Source organism: Balaenoptera acutorostrata, chromosome 13, assembly GCF_949987535.1.
Source record: "Balaenoptera acutorostrata chromosome 13, mBalAcu1.1, whole genome shotgun sequence".
In the NCBI taxonomy this organism is placed as follows: domain Eukaryota; kingdom Metazoa; phylum Chordata; class Mammalia; order Artiodactyla; family Balaenopteridae; genus Balaenoptera; species Balaenoptera acutorostrata.
In genome coordinates, this window is record NC_080076.1 from 69,525,526 (window position 1) to 69,552,821 (window position 27,296).

The window sequence follows — 27,296 nt, forward strand, 5'->3', positions numbered from 1 at the left end:
CCTCTCCTCTCCCCACTGCTGAGCGATCTTGCTGAGCCATCTGCGGGGCACTGGCCAAGGTCCCAACTGATTATTGACAAATTAAAAATATAAGCTATTGACCAGACACTGGGATGGAGTCCCAGAGCTGAGGGCCTGAATCTCAATGAGGCAGCTGAGCATGGAGATCGATTCTGCAGGTGGCGGAAGAGGCAGACAAATTGCCCCCTGCCTAATGTAGAGTCTGATGCTCTGGTTAATAACTACCCAGTGGGAAGTGGGGCAGGCCTCTGCCTGAATTAGCTTCCTCCCCACTCAGCAAGGGCCCCACTGGTGTAGGAGTCACTAGCACCACTTTACAGATTGGTCCATTCAGAGATACACAGGTGTTACCCAAGGTCAAAAGCTAATAAGTGGAGGGGGCTGGGATTTGAACCCAGATTCTCCTAACTATAAAGCCTGGGGCTCAGAGACTCAGGCAAACCATGCTTTCAATCCCGGCTCCATCCCTTTTGGCTGTATGACTTTGGGAAAATCATTATACCTCTCTGAACCTTAGCTTCCTCTTATATAAAAGGTGGATAATAAAATCTACCTTGCAGGACTGTCGTAGGGATGGAATGAGAAGGCAAGAGATAGTGCTTTCTGCCCTGGATGTCTGAATGCCCCTCTCGATCCTCTTTATCCTTCTCCATCTGCAGTTTGCCTCAGGTAGCGGACCCACGTGGGCTGTATCAGCAGGCTCCCTTGCTCTCTTGTGCCCTGTATGGTTTGGCCAGTGGGAGGCGATGTCAGGAAACTGGAGGGCAGGAGGAGAGTGAGGCTGAGATATTTCTTGCTTCTGCTGCCTCCCTGCCTGGCTCTGGGTTGACAGTGGCTGTGTTGCCCTACCCAACACCTCCCTTCCTGCTGCGTGGCTCTCTCCCGCAGTGGCAGCCGCAGCTCTCTCCGGGACCCAGTGTCAGTCGCTCTCGTGACGCCTTGAGGCCTAGGGATGGATGGGCTCTCGGCTGCTGCTGCCCGCAGGTGCTGCTGCATCACCATCCCCTGTTGCTTTCCCTCTCCCCCTCCCTCGCTTTTGAAAGTACCTCATTCTTAAACTCTCCTAGGTTACCCCACCAAATGCACCATCGGTTTCCTGCCAAGACTCTGAAGACCCACTTAAAGTGTGGTGCACATGTGAAGGGCTATCCTTAAAGGCATTGCCACCATCGTTACCCCTGACAGAGTCTCTCTCTTCCATTCATCCATCACCACTCACAGGCCCCTGTTAACACCCATCCCTCTGAACAAATATAGCTGTTTGTATAGTGGCTGTCTCTCCCAGACTGTGACCTCCTGAGGGCAGAGCCTGGAGTTATGTGGAGCTGTCCCTGGCTGCACACTCCCTATGGCAGGGCCAGGGTCTCAGGGAGTGTTTTACAAATAAAGGAGCCTTAGACGACTTTCCTAAAGTCACAGTGTGAGAATCTGACATGGGACTAGCACTCGGGTCTCCCGGCTCACAGAGCTGGGATCTGAAAACGTCTGTTCAATGAATGAATGAGTGAACAAAAGGATAGATGAATATCACCCCCAGAACAAACAGACGAAAAGTGCTCCTTCCTTACTCCTGGTTGCAGTGGTTCTCACCCAGAGGTGATTTTTGTCCCCCCTCCCCCCCAGGAGACATTTGGCCATGTCTGGAGACCTTTTTGCTTGTTACAACTTGGGAGGTTTGCTACTAGCGTCTGGTGGGTAGAGGCCAGGGATGCTGCTACACATCCTATAATGCACAGGACGGTCCCCACCACAAAGAATTGTCTGCCCCAGGGTTGAGAAACCCTGCCTTACCTTACGCATCTTTTGAGGCTCCTACCTGCCCAAATGGCCCCAAATAGAGGGCGGCTTTTCTAATTTTACTGGATTGGCTTAAAATTTTTCCTTATTACAAAAATAATATGTGCTTATAATAGAACATTTATAACATACAAAAATATAAGGAAGAACATTAAACACTCTCCCCAGTTCCCAAACCCACTGTTAATTGTATGGTGAATATCCTTCCACTAATATTTCTGCATTTACTCAGGTCCATACAGCCACGTGCTCACATCTGTCAACTTCATTCGAAAATTCAGCATCATTTTGAAAATGCAGTTTTTGTTTACGAGATTTTTACCACGTTCTGTCTTAATCATTAGTCTTTAACAGCTTTCTAAAGAGCAGTACAGTATCCCATTGTAGGTTCAATCCATGATGTAGTGGAAATATTTGGGATGGTTTCAATCTTTGTACCCATGATCTTCCCTGAGGATGGGTTCTTGGAAGTGGTATTAGTGGGTCAGAAACAGAAGTTTTAAGTCTCTTGTTACGTAACTAGATGCCTTCCAGAAAGGTGATTTCCGGGGACTTCCCTGGCAGTCCCGTGGTTAAGACTCTGCGGTTCCACTTCAGGGGCACGGGTTTGATCCCTGATCTGAGGTGTGACCAAAAAAAAAAAAAAAAAAAAAAAAGTGATTTCTGTCTCCAGTGTTGGTCAAGGGACCTAGCTCACCTTCCTCTTGCCAATACAGAATCAACTCATTAAAATCTGTGCCAAACTAAGAATTTGCTTCTTGTGAGATTGTCTATATACATTTTTTCATGGGTCCATCCGTTGTTTACATTTCTTCTGGGAACTGTTCATTTCCTTTGACCTTTTTTCTCTTAGGGTTTTAGTGTTTTCTGTTTGATATGCAAGAGCCTGGTAAAAAATATAGGGGGCACTAACCATTTGTCTATCATAAGCGTTGCAAATATTTTTCATCTGTTTGTCAGATGGATTTTTTTTTTAACATCTTTATTGGAGTATAATTGCTTTACACTGTTGTGTTAGTTTCTGCTGTATAACAAAGCGAATCAGCTATACATATACTTATATCCGCATATCCCCTCCCTCCTGCGTCTCCCTCCCACCCTCCCCATCCCACCCCTCTAGGTGGTCACAAAGCACCAAGCTGATCTCCCTGTGCTATGCGGCTGCTTCCCACTAGCTATCTATTTTACATTTTGTGGTGTATATATGTCCATGCCACTCTCTCACTTCGTCCCAGCTTACCCTTCCCCCTCCCCGTGTCCTCAAGTCCATTCTCTACGTCTGGGTCTTTATTCCTGTCCTGCCCCTAGGTTCTTCAGAACCATTTTTTTTTTTTTTTTTTAGATTCCATATATATGTGTTAGCATACGGTATTTGTTTTTCTCTTTCTGTCAGCTGGATTTTAATTTCATTTATTAAGTCTTTAGTTACACCTTCTTTTTTCTATTTCATTTCAGGTACACAAATCTATCCAATTTTCCCTTCCTTTGTGATTCATTTCTTTGTTTTTTTCTGCTTACGAAATGCCTTCCCCTCTGTGGTATCATTAACTCTCCATTTTTGTCTTCAAATTTTTATTAATTTTTACATTTGGCTCTGCATTTACAAAATTCATCTGGAATTTATTTTGTTGTATAAAGTGAGAATCTAGATTGATATTCCTTCCCCTCCCCCACCCCTCAAAATAAAGGCCATTCTCCTTGGGGGCGGATGTCAAAGTACAGGAAGGGTCTTCTCCGGGAGCTCTGTTGAGACCCCTCTCCAGTCTTCTTAGAGGCCAGGGAGGGCTCAGCATCATGGGGGCTCCAGGGGATGAGGAGCACGCTGGCCTCCCTCCTCCAGAAGATCGTGAGGCCCACGTCATAGCAGATTAGGCCATCAAAAGATCAGGTATTCAGCACTCCTCAGTAGGTATGCCTGCTGTAGCCTTTCCTATGTCCATTTATCTTTTAATGCTTTGCCCTTGAAATTAACTCAAACTGGATGCAAGACGCTGCTTTGGTGAGACGCCTTCTGAGTTTTCTGTAAAAACTGCACTGACTGCATTCTCATTATAGTGTCCTGTATCCCCAGGGTGAAGGGCTGTATCCATCTCCAGGCAGCCCTGTGGATGGAAGGAGATCCGGTTGGGCTTGGGAGTCAGGCAGACTCCCCTCGCCCCCAGATACCTGTGTGTGACCTCAGGCAAGGCTCCCCCTGAACGTTGCTGAGTGCTGTGTATTTTAGAAGTTAAACTACTGTCCCATCTCCCTGAAGGAGTTGTGAGCCTTCCATGACATAACAAACGTGCATTGCTTTCCACTGTGGCTGGAACACGCTGGGCGCCTGCTCAAGAGATGGTAGCTACAAAAATCACACCACTATTTTCCATTTTCAAAGCAGGAAAATTCCTGTCTTGCTCAAGGACCTGATTTGCATCTGTTTATGAGATAGAATTACAGAACGCCCTGCGTGTGACTTTCTGGGTTGGTTTCCAGGTGCGTGTCACCCAGGGAAGCGGTCAGTGAAGAAGCTAAGACAATGTCTTACCAGGAGCTCAGGATCTACAGGCTCTGGAGACGTACTCCCTGGGTTCAAATCCGCCCACCAGCACTCCCTGGCTGAGGTACCTTGTCCAGCCCAGTCTCTCTAAGCCTCAGTTTTATCATCTGGAAATTAGAAGCAATAGCATTACTCTCCCTGTGTAGCTGCCTCCTGTATTATTTTGGAACAAATCTAGACACCTGCCATTTCATCTTTGGATAGTGCTGCATCTACCTCTGAGAGATAAGGACTCTTTAAAAAATATTTTAAATTAAATTTTAAGCCACTATGTTATTCTCACCTTGGGTGGTTTCTAATACACACTCAAGTCTGAGATGCTGCCCTAGATTGTTTTTTGGCTCCGTGAAGGGAGGGCCAGTGCTGTCCTAACGAGTGTAAGCATTTCCCAAAATCCTGCTGAATGTCAGCCGTTTGGGTTAGAACTTGGAGTAAACAAGGAAACAAACAGGAGACAGGAAGAGTTAAACACTTCAGTGAAGGAAGGAGCCAGACTTCATTGGCAAAAGGAATTTTTTTTTCCTTTTTGCTTCTGCAGCCCCAAGCTTGGAGCTTGGCACTCTGGGGAAGGCACCAATCAGATTGTTGCCTGCATGTTGGAAAATATTTATGTCACCTACCAAGCTGGGAGCATACTCAGTGGGTTTCCCAGGGCCGCCTGATAGACAAGGTCGCATCCCAGCAGCTGTGAGGAAGGAGGCATGCCGGCCTGGCAGCTGTGCTCGGCGCTGGAGGCTGCCAGCAAGCCTGGCATCGCACGTTAGAGGGAGACACACTTCTGTGACCACCAGCTCGAGGGCAGTGGGGAGTCGGGGGACCCCTGCTGCCTGGGACAGCCGCAGGTCAGCTGCAGGGGGTGTGGAAGCTGGGAAAGGATGAGGAAAGGGCACGGACAAGGGGTTGGGGGCGGAGTAGGAATCTAGCATTTACGAGGTGCTGGCATTGCGAAAAGTGCTTTAGAAGTGTTATCTCCATGAATCTTTGTCACATCCCCTGAGAGGGATAAGGTCATGACCATTTTACAGGTGAGGAAACTGAGGCTTTGAGAGAGTTGGTGAAACAGGGAGCTGGGACTCCATCTCTAGTTTGTCTTTCTCAGATCCTGCAGAACAAACATTTATCATTAAGCTATAACTCCTATATACATTGAAAAACCCACAAAAAACAAAACAAAAAATGCACCACCAACTACCATTATCTATCTATCTATCCATCCATCCATCCATCCACTGATCCATCCCTAGTTTGCTGGATATTGCTATTTATCAACTTGCATTCAACAGTGAAGTCCTATCCTACAGAGTTGTAAAGACCTCCAATTTTGATTACAAGGGACAGCAAGCCCTTGAGGTTGTACATCCACAACGTGGGGCTCCAATGATCAACCTTACATTTCTCCCACTGCCCTGAGGATGCAAATTGCACCAGACTGCCCTGGCTAGTTGTTAAGAGTACGAGCCCTAGAGTCAAACTGCCTGGGTTCAAATTCCAGCTCAGCCACTTATTTTGTGGCCTTGGGCAAGTTACTTTTCCTCTGTGCCTCAGTTCCTCACCTGTAAAATGGAGATATGAATAGGACTTCTAGAAGTTTTGAAGATTGAGTGAATATTTGTAAAATGCTTAGCACAGTGGCTGGCCCACTGGGAGCTGTATTATGTGTACTTGCTGTCCCAGTTACTCTGGCTGTGTTAAAAAAATCACCCCAAAACTCAGTGACGTGAAGCACTGAGCATTTATTATGCTCATGGTGTCTGTGGGTCAGGAGTTCAGATAGGCCACAGCGGGGATGGCTTGTCCCTGCTCCATGATGTCTAGGACTTTAGCCAGAAGGCTTGAAGGCTGGGAGTTGGAATCATCTGAACTCTCACTTATTTGCTTAATCGACGGCTGATGAGGGTTGTAAGCTGAGAACTTAGCTGGGACCATAGGCCAGCACATCCACCACAGCCTCTCCGTGGAGCCTGGACTTCCTCACAACATGGTGGCTGGTTCCAGGCCTGGGCATCCCAAGAAAAAGAGGTCCAGGTAGAAACTGTGTCCCCCTAGCTCCCGAAGTCACATGCCATTACTATTAATGAACTTTAGTTGTCAGAGCAGTCACAAATCCTCCCAGGGTCAAGGGGAAGGGGAATAGATGCTACTTCTTGGTGGGGTGTGGCAAAGCTTTTGAAGAGCAGAGAGGATTGGAAATATTGCTGTGGCCCTTTTGGAGAAATAGGAACTGCTACAGCCATTGGCCATCCTGAAGCTGCAGGCGTGGGGATCTTAAGGAAGGAGGTCTCAGGGAGCTCTTGTGGCCAGCATTATACCACCCTTGGTGCACCCACAATTGTGCCTCCTGAGGTCCGGTAACATCCCCAAGATACTCAGGTCAGGTCCCCACCTTCCCCCCCATCCAGCCCCCAACCTCATTTTGGTCTTGAGGTGCTCCTCCTGCATCCCTGTTGTCCCCAAATGTGTGCTCCATTCCCCTTACCCTTCAGAGTATCTGGTACCACATTCTGGGGGACTCAGACACCTCATAAAACATAGGAAGGGCCTCTGGCTTATTTAAACACCTTCTCCCTGAGGCAGGGCAGCACCACGGGCCTGGCTCCCGGCTTGGATGGAAGAAGAAAAAGAGGGAGAATGAACCCAGTTACATCCATGCTCTGAGCAAGGCCTGGGACCAACTCAGAGAGGCACAAGCAGTCCCGCCCGCCCGCTGTCTCCTCTCTCCTTGCCGACAGAGGGCCTGGAGGAACAGGGAGAGGGCTGAGCAGAGCTGGAGGCTTGAGAAGAGCAGCAAAGAATTGAGAAGTCAGGTTCTAGTTTCAACCAGCATCTACGTGGGTGATGTGGGCAGACAGGATGCCTTGGGGATGCGAGCAAAAAAAAAAAACCACACAAACAACTTAAAAATGTTTATAGACCCCATGTGACCTTGCTCAAGGCTGTTAGCCCAGACAGGGTTTTACAATCACGCGCATGGTTGTTTGGCTCGGTCTCCTCCTTCGTCATGTGTTTCCAGGGAGCTGGTGTCCTGTGCGGGGAAGGGCTTTGCCTGGTTTTGTTAACCATTCATTTCAGTGCTTAGTATGTGACAGAAGTGACAGAGCATGTATTAGCTAATGAAATAATTGATTCAGTGAATCAACCTTCCTGAGTATCGATTACAGACCAGGCATGGTTCTAGAACACAGGGTACAGTGGCTAGTGGAACTGGCACAGCCCTTATCTTCATAGAACTTCATTCTAGTGGAAGACAATAGTCACTGAACAAGATAAGTTAATTTATGATATAATGTCAGAGGGCAAGGAACACTCTGTGGAAATTAAAAGGGGGATAAAGGATAAAGAGTGACAGAGTTGCTAACTTATATCGAGAGTGATCAGAGAAGGCCTTTTGGAAGTGGTGAAGTTTGAGCAGAGGCCTAGTGAAGGAAGGGAGTAAGCCATGGGGGTGTCCGGGAAAGAGATTTTCTGACAGAGGAGAGAGCAGATGCAAAGGGCCTGCAGCAGCAATGTCAGAGTGATTGGAGTGGGGTGAGAGGGGAGAGTGGAGGGAAACAGGTTGAGGGGCAGTACTGTGGTACCCTGTAGACCACAGTAAGGATGTTGGGTTTCATAATAAGTATGTATAAAGCCAAATGAATGAAGAAATAAATGAAACAATGGAGAGATGGATGGGTTTATGGATGGATGGGTAGATGAATGGAGGGATGGATGAATGGAAGGATGGATGGAAGGATGGATGTATGGGTGGTTGGATGAGTGAATGGATAGATGTATGGATGGGTGACGGGATGGATGAATGGATTGAAAGATAGGTGGATGGATGGATGCAGATGGATGGATAGGTAGGTAAACAAATGAATGGATGGGTGGATGAATGGTTGGGTGGATGGGTGGATACATGGATTAGTGAGTGGACATATGGATAGATGAATGGATGGATGGATGGATGGATGGGTGGGTGGATAAATGTATGGATAGATGAAGGGATGGATGAATGGATTGCAAGATAGGTGGATGGATGGATGCATAGATGCATGAATGGATGGATGGGTAGGTAAACAGATGGCTGGGGGGGCGGTGGAATGAATGGTTGGGTGGATGGGTGAACGCACAGGTGAATAGGTAGATGGATGAATGGATGGATGGATGTACAGATGGACAGTTGGTCCCTAGGCACACGTGTACTAAACTAAACCTCTGCATTGCCTTTCCGTCTCTAACTCACATTAGAGCCTTGCCCCAGTATGGGAAACACCCCAGGGAGAATGAGGCATGGCACAGTTGATGCCCAGATGCTCTCAGGGGCACAGGCTGAACCTTAAATAACTCCTTTTCTTTCATAGGAAGAGCGGTTCTGGAGGCACAGGCACTGGGAGACGTTTGGGGCAGGCAGCCGTCACTAACAGATTCATTAAGCTCGCTCCAGAGCAACGATAAAAAATCAATTTAGTTCACCAGGCAGCTTGAAGAGGCGCCAGGAGCAGGGGAGCCCTCCCATCCGTGAGCTCGGGGCGCGTGGAGAGGTGCTGTGCAATTGGTGGAGCTGGAGCCTGGCAGCGCCCCGTTGTCAGGGATCCCCCCACCGCAGGGCTGCAGGGGCTCTGACAGGATGCCCGTGGAGGGGGAGGGACAGCACCAGAGTGGACTCCTTTGAGCATCCCAGGCAGTGCTGCAGACACACCTGACTTGCTGGCGTGCTGGCCACGATCTTGCTCCCGCACTGCCCTGATTCATTCAGTGATACCTTAACAGCCCCTGAGAGCGGACTAAGTGCAGTGGACTGAGTAAGGGGGCCTGGGAGGTCTTGGCAAGGTCTGTCCCTTATGGAGCTCCCAGTCTGGCTGGGGAGCAGATCTGGGCCCAGTATAGGAGGGTGGGTGTGAGCAGAGAGGTGGGGAAGGGTGAGAGGAGAGAAGAGGGGGAGAAGATGGCATGAGGTGTTCAGCAGAAGGAGGGAATTTGCATCCATCTGTGTCACAGCAGGAAACAAGTAGCAACTCAACCTGGGGTGACCAAGGGGACATGTAATGAAGGGAGGAAGGATCAGAGTGTGGCCAGAGTTAAGGGGGCCCAAAAGGATGGTGCAGCACCTCTGGGCTGGCAACAGAGGGGAGCCATTAGCACCCTGAGGCCTGGAGGAGAGAGAAGAGGGTGTTACTGGGACCTGGAGAGAGGTGTGGCTGCAGGAGATAGCTGCCCACCAGGGCCTGGACTGCAGGGGTGGAGTCAGGACAACAAACTCCCCAGTCTCCCTTGACTTCCGCACCCTGAGCCCCTTCGGGATCTGCATCCAGAAGCCAGGGCTGAGTGAGCCAGGCGATGCAGTCTGCAGAAGCTACATTCTCAGAGTACAGGGCTGGGTGATTCAGATGAGGGAGAAGCTGGAGGGGCAGACGGAGAATATACAGGGCAGCCCCGTAGGAACCGGTCTGATAGAGCTCAGTGACTCAGTGGGGAGAGAAATCGCTCATCGGAGCCTCATCAGGGAACGCTGTAGCTCCCGACAGAGTCCTGGCTCCTTCTGGGATGAATGGGCTTGTGGCGCTTTCCTGGGAGAGGCTGGATGAAGTGAACGGATGCAGGTAGGTGGGAGTTGGGGAGAGATGGATAGAGAGGCAGAGATGCATGGAGGGACAGGGAACAAAGTGATGGGGTGGAGAGGGAGAGAGAGAGAGTGAGTGAGAGAGAGAAAGCACGGATAGGAAAGAGGGACAGACAGACAGAGCCAGAGAGAGACAGACACAGAGAGACATTTAAAGAGACAGACAGAGAAAAGGGCATGGGGATTGAGGAGGGAGGATGGAGAGGAAGAAGAGCAAAGGAAGCACATGAGAAGATGTAACCAAAGGAACAGGGGAGAAAGAGAGAGAGGCAGGAGAAAAAAGAGGGAGAACAAGGAAACAGAAAAAAATGAGAGAAAATGATGGAGGAGAGGGGAGGGGTAAGAGGAAGACTCGGAGGGCTTTGGAGGACCACCTAGGCTAGGGTCATGCTGGGAGCCCCTGTCGGGCAGGGCACCAATGCAGAGAAAGTCAGGGTGCGAGAGCTGGGAGTCTGGGGAAACTGAGGCACAGGGATGGAAAGTGACTTTGTCGAGGACATCCAGCAGCCTGGGGACTTCACTACTGCACCAAGCTCTCATTTAATCCACCTCCTTGCTTTCTTGGTCACATCAAAGGCAACCTTGAAATGAGAACGGGAGAGAAATAGAATTTCTTGAAGACCTACCATGTGTCAGGCATTTAATTTATATTGACTGGTGGGTTCCTCACAATAAGGGTCGTGAGTCTTCATACTATGACTATTTCCATTTACAGATAGGGAAACTGAGGCTCAGAGAGGTGGCTCCACCAGGACGTGGCCGTGTCCGGGCTGAGACCCAAGTCCTCCTGGCGTTAACTCTTGCCCACACCCCTCTGGGTTTGCTGCCCATTGCTCTGGACCCTGAAATGAAGAGGACCATGTGTGGATGGCGTGGGGAGGAGAGAGCTCTCTTCATCATTCCTCTGGGTCTCCCTCTGCCAAGGAACGCAGCCAAAATTCCTTGGAATCTGTTGCTTTAAGCTACGCACAGGGGGGAACAGAATCAGACGGGGATGTTTGTAATGGTTTCCAAATGTCTGGCTGCAGCTGCCTCCTCAGCAGTGAGAGACAAGGAGGCCTGGGGTGGGGGGAGACCTGCTCCCTGCCTCTGTCTCCCACATGCATTTCAGGGGGGCTGACACTTCTAGAGCCCTGGGTAGAGGGATGTGCTGCTCTGGTAAACAAGCTAAGGGATGAAGGAAGGAATGAATGGATGGATGAAGGAAGGAATGAGTGGATGGTGCAGGGTACAACTTTCCTTATCTGTAAAGTGGGGATAGTTACACCACGATCGATCACTCCTTCCATTCCATGAAGTCCTTACACGCATTTACCATCTTGATGAAATCTCACAAGGATCCCATTGGCACGCCCATTTGACAGACCGTAAAACTGAGGCTCTGAGGTGAAGGCGCTGGCCTGAGCCGTATAGTGATGAAGGAGGGAGCTCTTGAATCTGGTCTGTTTCCAGAACTCCTGCTCCTGTTTACACGGGCACTCAGTAGACGTTCAGATGATCTCAGTTTAAATGCTACGTTGATGAGAGCCTCCTAGGGGCAGGGGCCAGTGGTCAGTGCCAGTGAGTCCTCTGTGAGTCACACAGACCTGATCTCTGTGGGGACAGCCATCCCTGATGAGTCACCCCCCCTTACCAAGACTCAGTTTCCTCTTCTTAGAGTGGGGCATCATGGCCTCAGACTTGCTGGGTTGTTGTGGGAGGCTGACTGTCTACTGCTCTTTTTATGATTTTTTTTCCTCACTTAATCCTCCCTCCAACCCTATGAGGTCAGTTCGATCCCTATTTTATATAAAGAATGAGGCTCAGAGAGGTTAAGTGGCCTGCATGAGGTCACACAGCTAGGACACGGCTGAATTGAGAGCCTGGTTTATCAACCCCTAGGCTTTTTAGTTAACACAGATATGTGAGAACATGCCAATCCATACCTGCCACATAGGAACTTATGAAAAACGCTAGGCTCCCCTTTTCTCCCCTATGAGGAATTTACTGTGTTCTTCTGCTTTCAGAGATGGGGATCTGAGGTCTGGGACCAAAACAACATGCCTCAGCCATTTGACAGCGTTTCCTCCTGCACCGGGTTCCAGATCCTAGAGAAAAGGGCTCAGAAATGCCTGACAAGCCCTCCCACCAGGCTCAAGGCCCCTCCTCCAATAAGACATCTTCCCACAGAATCACATCTCTGTTAAGGTGGGTTAATCGTGATTTGCTTTTAATTCACACATACCTGGTTTGTAGTTGTCTGATTAGAAATATGAAAGAGCTTTGTTGCAGAAAAGATAGAAAATGATTCCAATTGCCCACAACTCCCCTATTTGGAGAAGACCGCAGTTTGGCATTTTATCTGTTCCTTCTTGGTACAATTGCCGTCATTGTGAGCATACAGAATACTCAGCTCTGCATATATTGATTTTTTTCCTTAAAGCCAAGTCTATTGTTTTCTATTGATGAGAGTAGTAAGTACAAAAGGATGAGAAGATCAAGTCCTATTTAAGGAAAGGCACCTCTGTTAATATTTTGGCATGGACTTATCCAGGGTGTATCACTCACACACATACCTCCAGACCCATCCACGCATATATATTTTCGACATAATTCAGGTCCGACTTTGGATCAGGGTCTCAAGCTCAAAAGCCCTGGTAGCTCACAGGAGAGAGTGCAGGGGTCAGATGGGGGCCGAGCAAGCCGGACTCCACGTGTCCCACCCACGGGGACAGCTGCTATCACTCTACCCGGCTGCTGCCTTGTAGGAATGCAAGCCCAGCATTACTGCGTGTCCTAATTTTGCAAGAGATTCCAGAAATCTAGACTTTTATATGAAAAATCCCATTTGAAAAATATTGCAGCAAATTCCATTTAAATAAAGCATATGCAGAACAAAAAAGACACCCTGTGGGGCTGCCCTGAGTTTGCAACCTCTGTCCTTCGTGTCATGCAGACGTCCACTCTTCACTTTTAATTTAGCAGACACATGTGGTCAGCGTTCTCTTGTGGAGCGATCCCTCATGCATCTGCGATGCGGGTTTTAAATCGGAAGGGCACTTTTTCTCCCAGTTTTCTTCCTTGTGTTAGCTTCTTCCCAACCCCCTCCCTCCAGCTCCTCCCCATCTTCTTTCCCTCCCTCCCGCCCCCAACCATTCAATTTTATTAATGGTTGATTTTCTTTTTTAACTGTCCGGAGGCTGCTGCAAGCTCCACGGTTGCCAGTGGCTGATCGATATCTTGGTGGGGGGAGGGTGTTATTTCATCAGCTAAGTGCCAGGTAATCTACTTGGTAAAACCCATAGCCTCTTTTTGAGCTGGCAGAGATGAGGCAAAGGAGGCTGGCCAAAGACCCAAATATGCCGCCCGGATGGAATCGGGAGGAGATGTGTGGAGACCCCTGTGGAGGTTTGATCTGGGTGTCTCTGGTCCCCCACGTTGTCCCCACCCCATCTCCTCCCTCTCTGTCTGCTATCAATCACAGCGACGTCTGCAAAGCTTATAACCGTAGTTAGAATTCCTCCATCTGTAGTAGGGGAAACCTTACCTCATTGAACTGTCACAAGGATGCTACCTTGGGAGCAAGATGCTCAGTTTGAAGGCGGTAACTGAGGCAAGGAGAGGCTTTGTGGCATCACCAAGCCCCCAGCAGAGCCAGATTCGAACCCAGGGCTGGCTGACTCCTGGTCCCGTGTTCTTCCTGCACAGGAGCTGGCTCAGGGGCGGCCAGGGGAAGGGGTTGCGTGGAGCAGTGTGGACCCCTGGCCCAGCCACAGAGGAAGTCCCCGTGGCCTTGTGAACAATTTTACCACATTCCTCTGGTTCCTCTTTATGGAGACTGGTAGTCCCAGACGTTGTTCAATTACGGATTTATGGCCACCGCCAGGGCCAGCCAGCACTCTCCTCTCCACGGCTGGAAGGCATTAGAGCTGCGAGAGGATGCAAACGGCTTTCCTGGCGACAGAGGCCCTGTGAGAACTTGAGCTCCAGCCCAGGGACAGGATTTTCCTGTTATTGGAGGGTCAGTTTCAGCACAGAAGGCAGGGGGGCGAAGGTGTGAGCAACCTGATACCCACAACACATGATTTCCATTGATTTTCTTAGCAGGACACCTGGGGACAAGGTTCCAGATTGTAGGGACCCCACTGGGATGGGGGCTTGTGGAAGAGCTGGGGGTCTGAGAGCTCCCAGAAGGAGAAGGGAATCCAGGTGGTAAAGAACGTGGGCTTTGGAGCTGGACAGAGGGGTTCGAGTCCCAGCTGCTCCACTTCCTCGCCTGAGAACCGTGGATTCTCCACCTCATCCCTCTAGGCCTCTGTGTTCTCACCCATGAAGTGGGGATGACAGTGGGACCTGCTTCATAGAGCTGTTGCAATGATTAAACGAGATGATGTGATTCACGTTTGACACAGGGCTCCGCGTGAATCATCCTCATCAAATTAGATGTTCTCACCAGTGATAAAGGGAGGAAATGTGGACTCCTCAGTGGCTGCTGTGGGCTGGGCATGGGGCCGAGCCTTTGGTCTGTACTGTCCCACGCAATCCTCACAACAGCCCATTTGAAAGATGAGGACGTGGAGGCTCAGAGAAGCGTGAGGTGGCCCGTTCCACCAAGAGCCCGGATTGAAGCCAGATGCATCTGGCCCTTCCAGTTACACCATGTGACCCAACCCCCGCCCCCCCCCAGACATTGGTGAGCGTGGCAGGTGGAGAGCGACCGTATCCAGAGCTGAAGACAAGAGAGGTAGTGTGAGTAAACCCGGATGAGCAGTCCGATCCTGGGGTGGATGCTGTGTGTCTCCACCTGGGCGCCCCGACAGGGAGGCAGGGAGCCCTGGTCTTGGGGGGCTCCCCAGAGTCTGAAAGGAATCATGAATCTCCATCGGGTTGTCTCCTAAGGGCAGAGATAGCGGGAGTCAGAGTCCTGACTACCTGGGAGTGTGCTAGGCCCGCTGGGGAGGAATCCCAGCCCTGACCGCTCAGTACATCCGGGACAAGGCAGGCTGCTTCTCTGAGACGTGAATCAGGGGGTGTGCCAGCCAGAGATGTTATAGAGATTAAATAGGCGAACGCGAAAAAGGCTGATGAAGGTTGGCTCCTCTGGACACAGACCCCGAGGCTCTGGGGCTTTGAGTGCAGGGGGTTTACTGGGATACAGTAAGGGAGACCCTTAGGATCAATACTTTGGGGGTAGGGAAACAAGCAGAATGAGGCAGAGAGAAGTTGGAGTGCGATTCAGTTTCCCCCAGGGTCTCAGCTGATCCCATGGGAGCTCCAGAGCTGAGCTGGCTCTTACAGTCATGCTGCCTAGAGGCAAGGAGGCCAGGCCCGTATACCCCCATCACTGACCAGACACTGGAAGGAGGTTTGACCTTGGACAAGGCAGCTCTCTCCAGCAAAGGGCAGTTGCTAGGTCCAGGGGCTCAGCTGGGAGCCGTCAGCCCTCGCAGCAGCTGGGGCGATGTCTAGGTGGCCTCCATAGCAAAGAGACAGCAAAGAGCCACTTGACACCTGGGTGGGTACAAGCACATCGCTTGCCTTTTCCTCTGCCAGGGAGCCTACCATTAAGGCACCAAGGGCAGGCAGGGGTGAAAGGAGGCTGCCTTCCATGTGAGCAGGAAGCCGGGCTGGGGGAGAAGGTGTGATGGACGCCAAGAGGGAATTCTGCTCTGCTCGTGATGTTTCACGGGGCTGGGGTCTTAGGTGAGCCCGTTGTGTGCTGGTGGTGGCGGGAGGGAGGGTGTATGTGCCCTGAATTACACAGCTGGCAGCGTCTGGTCAAGTGAGGCATGAGGCGCTGCCCCCAGGATGGAGGAGAAATGGTCGTGCCATCCGAGCGGCCCCCGCCTCCCCTGTCACCCTGCAGGGCTGTGCCTTACAGCCGGCGCTCAACCCTGGAAAAAATTGACTGCCTGTTTCTGCCTGAGTGCTCGAGAGTTACAGGCTGCAAAGACAGGGGAGGAGGGGGGCCGAGGGCGGGTGGCTGCCTCCTCATCAGGATGGATTTTTCTGCTTCTCTGCTTGTAGGAAGAGCAGGAACAGGATACGGGAGGCTGCTCAAGGAGTAATCACTGTGCAGCCGAGGGCATGTCAGGGGCTGGCTCTGTGATGGAGGCAGGAGGGAGGGAGGGCGGTGAGGGCAGAGAGGGCGCTGGGAAGGTGGGGAAAGTGGAACCTGGGGTTCCCCCAGCTGTCTGCATGTGCGCCCTCCCACCATCCTTCCTTCCGTCTACCCCTCTTTCCTTCCTCCTTCCCATCCTTCCATCCACCTTTCCTTCTTTTCATCTTTCCATCTTTCCTCCCTCCCTCCCTCCCGTCTTCTCTCCTTCCCATCCATTTATCTGACCATACATCCTTTAACTTATATACTTTCCAAGCCCACCCTTTCTCCATTCTTTCCCGGTACCCATTTGCTCTCATTTCTGGGGATCTGCCAAATGCCCAGCCTGGTATTGGACCCCGGTGATGACCACGTCAAAGACTTTCGAAGTCAGCAGAAAGAGGCTGTTACTCTGGGTGGGTCAGAGCTCTTTCGGGGGGAATACCCAAGGTGTATCGGCAATGCCAGAGACACTTGAAGGGGTCAGAGAGGGCTTCCTGGAGGAGGAAGGATTTGAAGTCAGCCTCAAAGAAAGAACAGGATGAGGAAAGGGATGGAGGCACAGAGGAGCAGAAAGTGTCTGTGGCTTGGCAAGTATCTGTGTAGCCCGAGGCTGGGGTGCAGGGCGGTAAGAGGCAGGGGGTGGGAAATGGTTTAGCTGAGCCTGGAGAAGTGGGTTTGGTCTGGGTCATGAAAGGTCTTGAAAAATTTGGACATTACTCTGCATTAAGTGGGAGTCATTCTTGTTTAAGCAACGGGATCTCTTTCTACATGAAGTCTTATGCGGAATTTCAAACCACAAAAAAAAATGATAAAGGTAGAGCTGATCTGGCTAAAGCAGGGGGGGTTCCAGAACATTGCCCACTTAAACCTCACTCTTACTCCGCACCATGGAGCTGCCAGAAAGGCAGAGAACCTTGGGGTGCCATGGAACACAGTTTAAAAACCACAGGAAGGTTATGGGGCCCCTCGTCTGAACTTCAGTGAGACCCACAAACTGCAGGTCCCACCTCTTGTGTGACCAAGAATCAGAATTTGGCAGGGGGACAGTGAAGGCTGCATTTTCTCCAAGTGGGAATCAAGTCCCAGCTCCTTAGGGAGACACACAAGGTCCTCCAGAATGTTCTAACCCCCCAGGTTCATCACCACCACTGTCAGCCCCCAATTTCCAGCCATACTCAACTACATGTGGTTTCCAGAATGGGCGCGATCCAGCTTGCCTCTGCCTGGAGCTGCTCCCCACCAGGATCTTTGCCTGGCCTGCTCCCCACCCTCCAGTCTTGTCTGGGTCCCTGCTGACCTCCTGTGACCCGCTCTGAGAGCTGAGGTCGGGCGCCACCCTATACGTAGTGGGTGTTCAATATATGCTTGTTGAATGTACCGGAGGTACAAACCAAGACCCCCAACAAACCAAGAAAGACATGAATAACAATGGGGACCCACAAGTTCACAATAAACATCCGTCTTCATTTTCCAGTCTGAGCAAGTTCACGTGGAGTGAACTGGGAGGGGGCGAGGAAGGAGGGGGCTCCATCCCTGCACACAGTAGGTGCTCAGAAAGTGCTGACTGAGGGAGACAGAGAGCTCACCCACATCTCCAAGAGATGCTAAAGAAGGATTTGGGGTCAGAGACAGTGGTCACTGGTGGTCTGAGAATGTCCCTCAAACCTCAGGCCCCCCTGCCCGCTTTGTCTCGCACATCGAGGAGGCTGGAGTAGGACATTCTCTGGATGTGTGCCCTCAATCCAGCTGTTTACATCATTAATTTACACGGCCCAATTTGCATTTGCACTCCAACTCAATACTTTTTATGATGCAATTACTACTCAGAGATGAATTTTTTATGAGTTTCCTTTTAATGTCTCTGGGGCCCTTTATTCTTGAGGAAATCTCCTTGTGGAAAATGGCTAATTCTCTTAAAGGGGGAATTTAAAGCCCTCTAGTCCTCCCAGGTATCACCTAAATGGCACTCTTTCAGGCAGCCTTCCCTGACCTCGATGCCTGGAGAGGAAGGGCCCCCTGAGGGATGGGCAGCAATGAAGGTTGGCGGTTAAGCGAACAAACTCTGGGGTCAGCATGACCTGGATTCAGATTCTCACTGCAACACTTAGTAACTCTGCAGCCTTGAGCAAATAAATAAACTTCTCTGAGCCCCAGGACTGTCATCTCATGAACAGGGATCCATAGCCACGAAGTTACCTCTCTTGGGCTTGCCTGGGGGACAGAATGGGATCTTGCATGCTAAGTGCCTGACACGGAGCTAGCACTCATGAAATATCTGCTGTTATTATTATCATACACCAGTACAAGGAGCAGCTGGCATCCATCCACTCAGATCAATTAACCTGCTTGTCCTCTGTAATTCGTTGGGTGGGGAGGGGCAGAAAAGTGCAAGGGATCGCCCACCCCCTAGAGAGACACAAAGATCATCTTTGGAGTTTAGTGACCGTGAGCTTTGATATACAGGCAGATTTTCTTTCTTTTTCTTGCTTGTCCCAGTGTTGGCCACTTCTATCTGTTGCAACAGGGAAGGTGGACCAAGAGGAGGCAAGGAGGGGGCCCTTGTAGAGGTTAAGACAGCCTGGATTCAGACATGCCTCTGCTGCTTCCTAGAGTTTCCTAGACCTTGGCTGAGAGGTGTCTTCTTTCCTTTACAGATGTAGCACTTGAGGTCCAGAGAGGGGAGGGATGGCCCTGAGGACCCACTGCTCCTCTCAGTGCCGGAAAATCTGTGCCCATCTCTGCACAAAGGCAACTCCTATTCATCCTCAGTGTGCCAGCCCAGGTGCCCCATCTTCAGGGAAGCTTTCTCTGAATGCCCCATGGCAGCCAGGATTTCTCTTTCAGAATACTTACCAAACCACCACACTTGTAAAGGCTTTTTCTTTTTCTTTTCTCCTGGTGCCCCTTTCTTCCTCCTTTTCATCCTCCTCCCCTTCCCCCTTCCCCCTCCTCTTCTTCTTCCTCTCTCTCTCTCTCTCATCTCTCATGCATCTGTCTATTTATCCATCTACCTTAAATTTCCCTGCCATTTTATTGAAAAGAAGTTACACATTCAAAAAAGCAAACGTTTACACAGCACAAAAGCTCTCTCACCTCCTTGTACCCTAGCACCCGAGCTTTATCCCTGAGGCATCCACTGTTCCTGATTTCTTGTGGATTCTCTCAGAGACCTTTTTTGCAACTACAAGTCTGTGAAAGCCCCGCCAAGGACTCCGTTCTTTACAAATGGACACACTGTAGTCACTATTGGAGCCCTGGCTTCTTTCACTTAGAGGTTGCTCTGTGTCACCATACAGATATCTGCTTCATTTAAAGGGCCACATAGTGCCCCATACTAGGATGAGAATGAGCCAAACTAAATCTATTCATGGACCCTTCGGTTGTTCCCTAATTTTCGTCTGTCACTACCTTTTTGATGTCTGTCTCCCCAAATTGACTGTAGACTTTGTGGGGACAGAGAAGTTTTTGTGTGTTTTGTCTATTTCTGTATCTTCGGAGAACAGCATGGGGAGTCTGAAACATAGAAGGGAACAAACTCTGGGGTCAGCATAACTGTCAATAAACAGTCCTTGAATGGGTAGATGGAGGAAGGAAGGCAGGAACGAAGGCAGGCAGGCAGGCAGGAAGGAAGGGAGGAAGGGAGGATAGAGGGATGTATAGATGGACGGGTAGACGGATAGAACCTGGACTAGGTCTCTGGTTCTCCTGCTCTCCTGTGGCCTCAGGGATCCAGCCCCTTGACTATCTCCCCCAGAGAGGACCCAGTGGGGAGTCCCTGTCTTCAGGCAGCTCCGATCTTGAAGATGAGCACACGCTGTCCTGCTGTGCCTCTCGTGAACGCGGGAGCAATAGCAGGCTTCCAACCAAAACTCTCCCTTGGACGCTCACAAACAGCAGTGACTTCCCAAGCCTGCCAGCACTGGGTGGAGTTGCACCACGTTATGGAAACTTCTATTTCTGCTTTATAAAAACAAAGTAGGAAAGGAAAGCTGGCTCTGCTGGAGACCCATACTGGCCCCGTGAGTCATCTCTATCCAAGCAAGACGAGAAAACCCTCCCAAGACTGGGCCTCTCTCTGAGCCATCAGCCAACGAGATCACGCCCCCCACCCCCAGCATCCCACAGCCCTGTCCTCGAGGAGGTTGCAAACTCAGATGCCCCCAGGGGCCAGGCCAGAAACATACAATAAAAAGTGAGACCAGCACACAGCCAAAGGGAAAACACTTTTCTACACCAGGAATCTGGATTTTTATGTGAAAGCTCCCAATTTTTAAATTCTGGAAACCAATTCAGATATTTAAAAAAATGCTCTGTAGGCTACACCAACCTGCAGAGGGCTGGCCTGAGCCGGAGAGCCACTGGCGTGAGCCTCTACTGGGTGCTCCTGCAGGAGAGTTGGCAACGCTCTGGGTACCATTGGGGTTTCTACGTTCCCTGTGGTCAGGGGCCCTCTCTGTGCATCTCTGTATCCCAGAGACCCTGCAGATGGGAAACAGAAGCAATTGTTGAGTGCTTTCTCTGCTTTTAATGACTGCATCGATTTCATAGATATGGATCAACCCCTCAGGGGTGTGCCACTCTAAGTGATAGGCATTTCCTTTGCGCCTCTTTTCTCCCTGCTCGCTCTGCAGTTGGGACCCGGGGGTTATAAGCTCAGGCTCTAGTTTCAGATCGCCTGGGTTCAAATCCTGGCTCTGCCACTTACTAGTTGGGTGACCTCGGACAAGTGATTCAATTTTCTTTTGCCAAGTCTCAGTGTGCTCACTTGTGAAATGGGGGTCATTATAGTCTATGTCTCACTGTAAAAATTAAATGAACTGATATATGGGAAGCGTTTAGAACAGTGCCTGGCTCCTTGTTAAGCCCTTGATCCACGTAGCTATTAATAGTCACCCATTTGCCACAAGCTTGTTAAACATTCCTTTGTTGTTAAGCTTTGAGCGTGGCACTAAGGGTTCAGCTCTAAGCAAAGCAGGACCCACCTGGAGGAAGCCCGTCCCGTTAAATTCTCAAGGAAGCCCCATTTTATGAACGAGACAACTGAGGCTCAGGGAGGTGAAGCGACTTGCCTGAGGTCGCACAGCTGGTCAGCGGCTGTGATGGGATTCTAATCAGGTATGTCTGTCCTTCCCTCCAGAGCAGATGCTTCTCCTGGGGGGAGGGGATGGGGAAGCCCCTTTCCCTGGTGGCTTCTCTTAACAAGCAAGGAGTTGGCCTCCACATCGTGGGAGACCCTTGAGATAGCTCTGACCATTTGCAAGTGGGCCTGAGAAGAGAAGGGCTGGCATGTGCTCATGGTCCCAAGCTCAGGTGCTCAGGTACTGCTGGCCCTTGTTCGTGGGCACCAGGCAAACATTAGCGGAAGCCTCTGACATGTTTCCTCCTTTGGACCTGGGCACAGTACATCACTACTGTGCCCATTTATCCATTGTACCTGAGAACGACCACACGTCCATGGAGTCCACGACCAAGGGTCGTGGACCTTTCATCCCGGTGTGCCAGCCCTTGGAAGGGAGCGGCATCGCCCCCTTGCCATGAGTTGTGACATCTGGGCAACTCAGTGGACAACATTTACGGAGCATTTACTATGTGCCAGATGCTGTTCTAAGAGCTTTAAATTAACGGACTCATTTAATCTGCACTATGACCCCCAGTGCAGTAGATACTTTGGTACTCCCATTTTACAGATGAGAACCCTGAGGTCCAAAGAGCAGAAGTAACTTGCTCAAGGTCACAATGGGAGTCATTGTTAGACACCATAATACGAGGTCTCATGGGTCTCAGGAGGAAAGAGTGCTCTTCCTGCCTGGAGGCACCCTACCTGATGTGCAGGGGCACTCAGCTCCGTCCACTCACCCAACCAGCCACTTACGTACCACCCTGGTCAAGCAGCACACCTGTGTGGAGACCCACTTCGAAGCTGCAGATCAGTATGGCAGTGCTCACCTCTCACAGGGATGAGGGCCAGAACACCTGCCTGCGTATAAATGTGAGGGGTGGGCAGAAGGTGTTGACCACTACACCCACTACCCCTGGTCTCCATCAGGCTTGGCTCTGAGCCCGGGTCAACCTCGAGGCACGGCCAGCCACTCACCTTTGCCAAGGGCGTAGGCTGCTGTTATGTCAGAAGAACTAGACCACATTAATTAATTCAGGAAAGATAAGAACGTCTGGTCTTTGCCCATCTGCTACTATGTGACCTGGGGCATGTTCCTTCCCCTCTCTGGTCCTCAGCATCTCCAGGGGCTTAAACTCCGTGACCTCTAGGAATCTTTTAGGCTCAAGCAATTGATGGAAAATTGCAAAGACCCCAGAGCATCTCCCTCAACTAGTCCTTCTTTGCTCCCTTGTCTGGAAAAGCCAGTGGCAAAAACGCCACTCTCTCCTGTCCATCCCTGGATCGAAGAAACCTCAGGACTAGTTTTCTGTTTCCACAATTAACGCTGTTGTTGTTATTGTTATATTAGCTGCATTAACTGGACTGGCAGAGAAGAATGTGCTAAGTATTTTCTCTGCACTATCTCTTGAATCCTCGAAATAACCTGGGTACCGTGATGCCTTTCACTTAACAGACGGAGAAAGTAAAGCTCAGAGGGGTTAAGTCGCTCAAGGTCATTCTCCGTGCCAGGTCAGGGAGAAGCTACAGTTTGAACCCGGGAACTCCCAGTTCAGCATCTCGGCTCTCGGCCATGAGACGTCCTGCCCTGCGGGTCAGAAAGCAGATCCTTCTCCTTTTGCCCGAAAGCTCCCCTCACCTTGGCCACCCCGCATGGAAATATTCTGCATCCAGACAGCCAAGAAAAGAGAAGTAAGAAGGAGGGAAGAAAAGAAAAATGAAGAACGCTTTGTTCCTTGAACCATTCTCCATAAACACTGTCCCCGCCAGGTACATGACTTAACTGTGGAGGTGACCCCCGAGCCCCATGGCCGCCTCTGGTCCCCTGGCAGCCAGGGGGTCACGTGATGCGCAGACAGCCCTGGTTGCTATTCAAGCATGTCCGTGTGAAGCGGCTCCATTGAGCATTGCTCCCATGAGGGGGGCAGGCAGGGCCTGGGGTCAGCCTCGGACACGGCCCCTCACCCTGCACTGGAGGAGCCCCTGTCAGTGCCCGCTGCCCTTGCAAGGATGCTGGATGCTGGGCCTGCTTCCGTGCCCCTCGCCCAGGAAGCAGCCGCTTAGGCGAGATGAAACGGCTGACGCAGGGTGGCATCGTCACGGGGCTTCTGCTCACTGGGGCTGGGCCTGACCTCCCAGCTTCACTCGTTCATTGATTCATTCATTCATTTGTCCCATCACTCATTCATTCATTCATTTCATACTCATTGAGAAAGTATGATGTGCCTGCCACTCTTCTCAGTAGCTGGAATACAACAGTGAGCAAAATAGGTGATATCCTCGTGGAATCTCCAGTCTAGCAGGGTAAACAGCCATTAAACAATTAAATACCTTATTAATTATTCAATTGCAATTGTGCTAAGTTTCAGAAAGAAGGAGTAAGCATACAATCACATAGAAAAGGGGCCCAGCCTTGTCAGACAGCCAATTACCAAAATATAGCACGCTCTCTCTCCCTTTCTCTGACTCTCTCTCTCTCTCTCTCTCTATTGCAAAGCAGATATTTGCAAGCACTTAGAATCCTACAGGCCTAAAAACATCAGGCATTGGAAGAAACATCAAAGATTATCCCAGTCTTCATGGCAAAAGGCCATGGAGTGATGTGGTCTAGGGCTCAGACCTTTGAGCTGGATTTCTGGGTTAGAAACCAGCTCTACTATCCACTGTAGATGCTGGTACAAGTTCCTGAAGCAACTTCCCTTGGAAGAATGAGGACTAACAGAGTCCTAGAGCTACGGGAGCAGATTAAGTGTGATGCTACATGTGAACAGCTTGGCATGTGCCAGCCCAGAGCAGCAAGTGGTTCACGTCCCCCTCTATGATGGTTTATCTCCGTTGAGAGGAGGGGAACCACATGCCCCAAGGCCACTCACCAAGAGTCTGCACTTGAACCCAGGTCTCCCAACTGCCATTGCAGTGCTCTGTCCCAGCACAGATGAACCTTGGATGCCCCATGGAGAGCTACCCTTCTCCTGCCGTTCACCAGCCTGTCATAAATATACCAGAAAATAAGCCCAAGATCAAGTCCTGAGACCCACGTACCCTGGGTGGCTGCACGATGCTCTTCCAGGGCACCCTGGCTGGTGGGAGGGGGCAGAGGAGAAAGCATCCAACACAGCATTGCCGTGGCGGGAATGGTAACTTCTCCTAATTATTTCCCAGCTCCTGGATTCATTAACGAGCCTGATATTAATTCAGATGGTTGCATTTGTCCCCATCTGTCCCAGATTCGTCCCTGAGACACTGGCGACGCTAATGTGGGGGCTTCAGCTACGAAGGCTCACCGGTTAAAGCTGTTGCTCGGAAGGAGGAGGGGACCTGGCAATTTCTGTTTTAGAATGAGGAACCCAGACACACCACCCCCAAGCCTCCAGACCCCCAAACCAGGCAGCCCACGGCCCACGGGCAGATAAGCTTCCACCCTGGCCTCAGAATCAGAGAAATTCCTTTTAAATGACTCTGCAGACCTCCCCACCCACTGAGCTCCCCTCTTTGGTTAACAGATGGGCTCGGCTAACCATTCCCAGCTTTCCGATAAAGCGGTGTCAGGCAGTGAGGCCCCCTCAGAAAGGCATGCTTGGATAATAAATTCCAAGGCACCCCCGCCATCTGCAGGCTGCCAATCACGGGGGCGCGGGGCACACCAGGGCTCCCAGCCTGCTGCTGCAAAGGAGCTGGGGTGGGACCTCAGCGGGTGGGGCTGCAGCCCACCCCTGCCCACACTTACCTGCCCCTGCTGCCCTGTCCTGCTCAGCCTGTGACCTGTCCCAGCTGAAGCGGGCCAGGACCATTACTGCCGAGCCCCCTCCGTCTATTCACACGAGACCCAGCATGCAGGCAGCACTTGGATTCAGTGCCATGATCATGAGCCTCAAAGGCAGAGTCGGAGCTGCTGCCACATTTTGGCTTGGCAACATTCCACTGCTTAATCTCAGGCGAGCCTTCCCCATCAGAGCCTTGGTTTCTCCATCTATAAAGTGGGAGTTAAAGACATTCCCTCTCTCATAGATTCCATTTAAGGGTGTAAACAAAATGCACGACACAATCTCTGGTCCACGGTTGTAAGTGGTATGGTGGTGTCATAATTTAGAAAGCCATTTAGCCTGAAAAATAAACTTTATGATTCTGCTTCATATGATTCTTGTGTTGCAGATGTGATAGTAGGTATGCAATGTCTTAACCTGGTACACAGTAGGCATTCATGAAGTGTTATCTGCCTCTGTTGAGTCTCCAGTTTGTTCATTCATTCATTTATTAATATAAGAGGCATTCACTAAACACTATGCCAGCCTCTGTTAGGCCTGGAGAAACAAAAAACAAAACACATGGTTTCTACCTTCAAGTCACTCGTGGTCTAGGGGGCTGACGGAGCAGTCCCTACAAAGGTACAGGTTCTGAAGGTCTCAGAGGTTTGCCATCTGTCTGGAAAGAGGCCAGATGAGCCCTCCCCATAATAATAGAGGATATTTGTACCATATTGCTTGAGCTCTTTCTGATTGCTGAGGTTTCTTGAGGCCAGGGATGCAAAATGAGCAGTATGTGTGCTGTTGAATCCCATACTGGGCCAAGACAGACATCACTAACTGAGCACCATTCTCTTTTTCATTGAGCCTGGGAAAGATTCCTTGCTCCTAGCAGTCACAGGCAATTGATTGAAACTGGCACTCAAGTTTTAAACAAACATCATCCCAGACTTAGATTAGGGATCAGCTATGTCCAGCTATGTGAGCTACATCTGGCCTTCCACTTCTTTTTGTTAATAAAGTTTTATTAGGACACAGCCATGCTCATTCACTTAGATATTATCTGTGACTATTTTTGCACCACAAGGGCAGAGTTGAGCAGTTGTAGCAGAGACCAAATGGCTTGCAAAGCCCAAAGTATTTACTCTCTGGCCCTTTACAGGAAAATTCTTTGCTGCAGGGGTTTACTATAAGGAAGTAAGCAGGATTTTTAGCATTGAACTGAGATTGTTAGCACCTCACCAAGTCCCGTCCACTCTCATACTCACATCTGCTTGCTATAAATGCCCGTGATTCTCTGCTTCTGAGTGTTGTCCTGGCCTTGGCAGCCTGCACAGCCTAACAGAGGGCAGGCTGGAGGTGCCAGTGAGTTAATGTCCCTGAATGGAGGTAGGGTTGAGGTGGGTAAATGCCCCAGTCCCCTGAGCCCCAAGGCCACCACTGCATGTGGCAGAATTTCATGCTAAACCATCAGAGAAGGGGTTTCTATCCCTTGCCCTGGCTTCCCAGTGGCCGTGTCTGCACAAGGTTCTATTAGCTAAACTCTTAGCCTTGTCTCCAAAAGTACGTTCCCACCCTGAAATGCCCTACTTCCCTGCCCAGGGCAGACATCATTAATCAATCACAGCCTGACTTTCTCTTTGCATCTTTTCCGGTAAAGCACGCCAGACAGATGCTATCGACAGATGGGAACTGGTACACCAGATTGAATGCATTATACGGGGGAATGCCCATGATATAAAGCTGAGTGGAAGGAAGCACAATGGTAAGTACGACATAAAATAGTTCTTCAAAAGAGAAACTAAGCGTGCCAGTGCAAATGCTTAATGTAGGAAAGTGATATCTCATAGATGTGTGTGCTTGTGGGGGGCAGGATTGCAATGTTCTTTTTCTCTTTTGTGTTGCCTCTACACTGAGTATCTACTCATTTGATGCATGTGTTCATTGAGCACCTATTGTGTGCCAGTCCTGTGTTAGGGGTGCAAGGACGATCAAGACTAATGTGTAATTGCTTAATTGAAAAGACAATTACAATGCAATGTGATAAGGTAGGGACAGGACCCATTGGGGCATGCTCAGATTAGATCTCAGTGCACCTGTGCTTCTTTTCCATGATGCGCATCGCAGTTAGGATGCTGTAGTTACTTGTGAGATTAAGCGCTGAATCTCCCTCCCAGAAATCTCCCTTTCTATCTCTCTCTCTTCCTCTTAGACTACAGACTCTGTGAGGGCAGATACTGCATCGTTTTGTTTCCTGCCACATCCCCAGTGCCTAGAATAGTGCCTGGCATAGGGCATGGGCTCAATCAATATTTCATTAGGAAGCAGATCCATTTACTAAAAAGTGGGAGTTGGGCATGGGGTCTAGACTGTGATAAGAGATAAAGGTGGAGGACTGA

The 27,296-nt window shown here is 50.2% G+C and overlaps 1 long non-coding RNA gene across 5 annotated transcripts in view; it reads left to right on the plus strand.

Moving 5' to 3' along the window:
- The window catches only part of LOC130704626 (uncharacterized), a 298,014-nt gene that overhangs the window by 200,470 nt on the left and 70,248 nt on the right, over window positions 1–27,296 (plus strand). For 3 of the 5 annotated variants that reach the window (XR_009005074.1, XR_009005072.1, XR_009005070.1), the window contains exons 4-6: window positions 11,963–12,143; window positions 22,611–22,924; window positions 26,558–26,662. This is a non-coding gene — a long non-coding RNA (uncharacterized LOC130704626). The remainder of the gene's footprint in view (window positions 1–11,962; window positions 12,144–22,610; window positions 22,925–26,557; window positions 26,663–27,296) is intronic. The other 2 variants (XR_009005073.1, XR_009005071.1) reach the window with 2 other exon arrangements.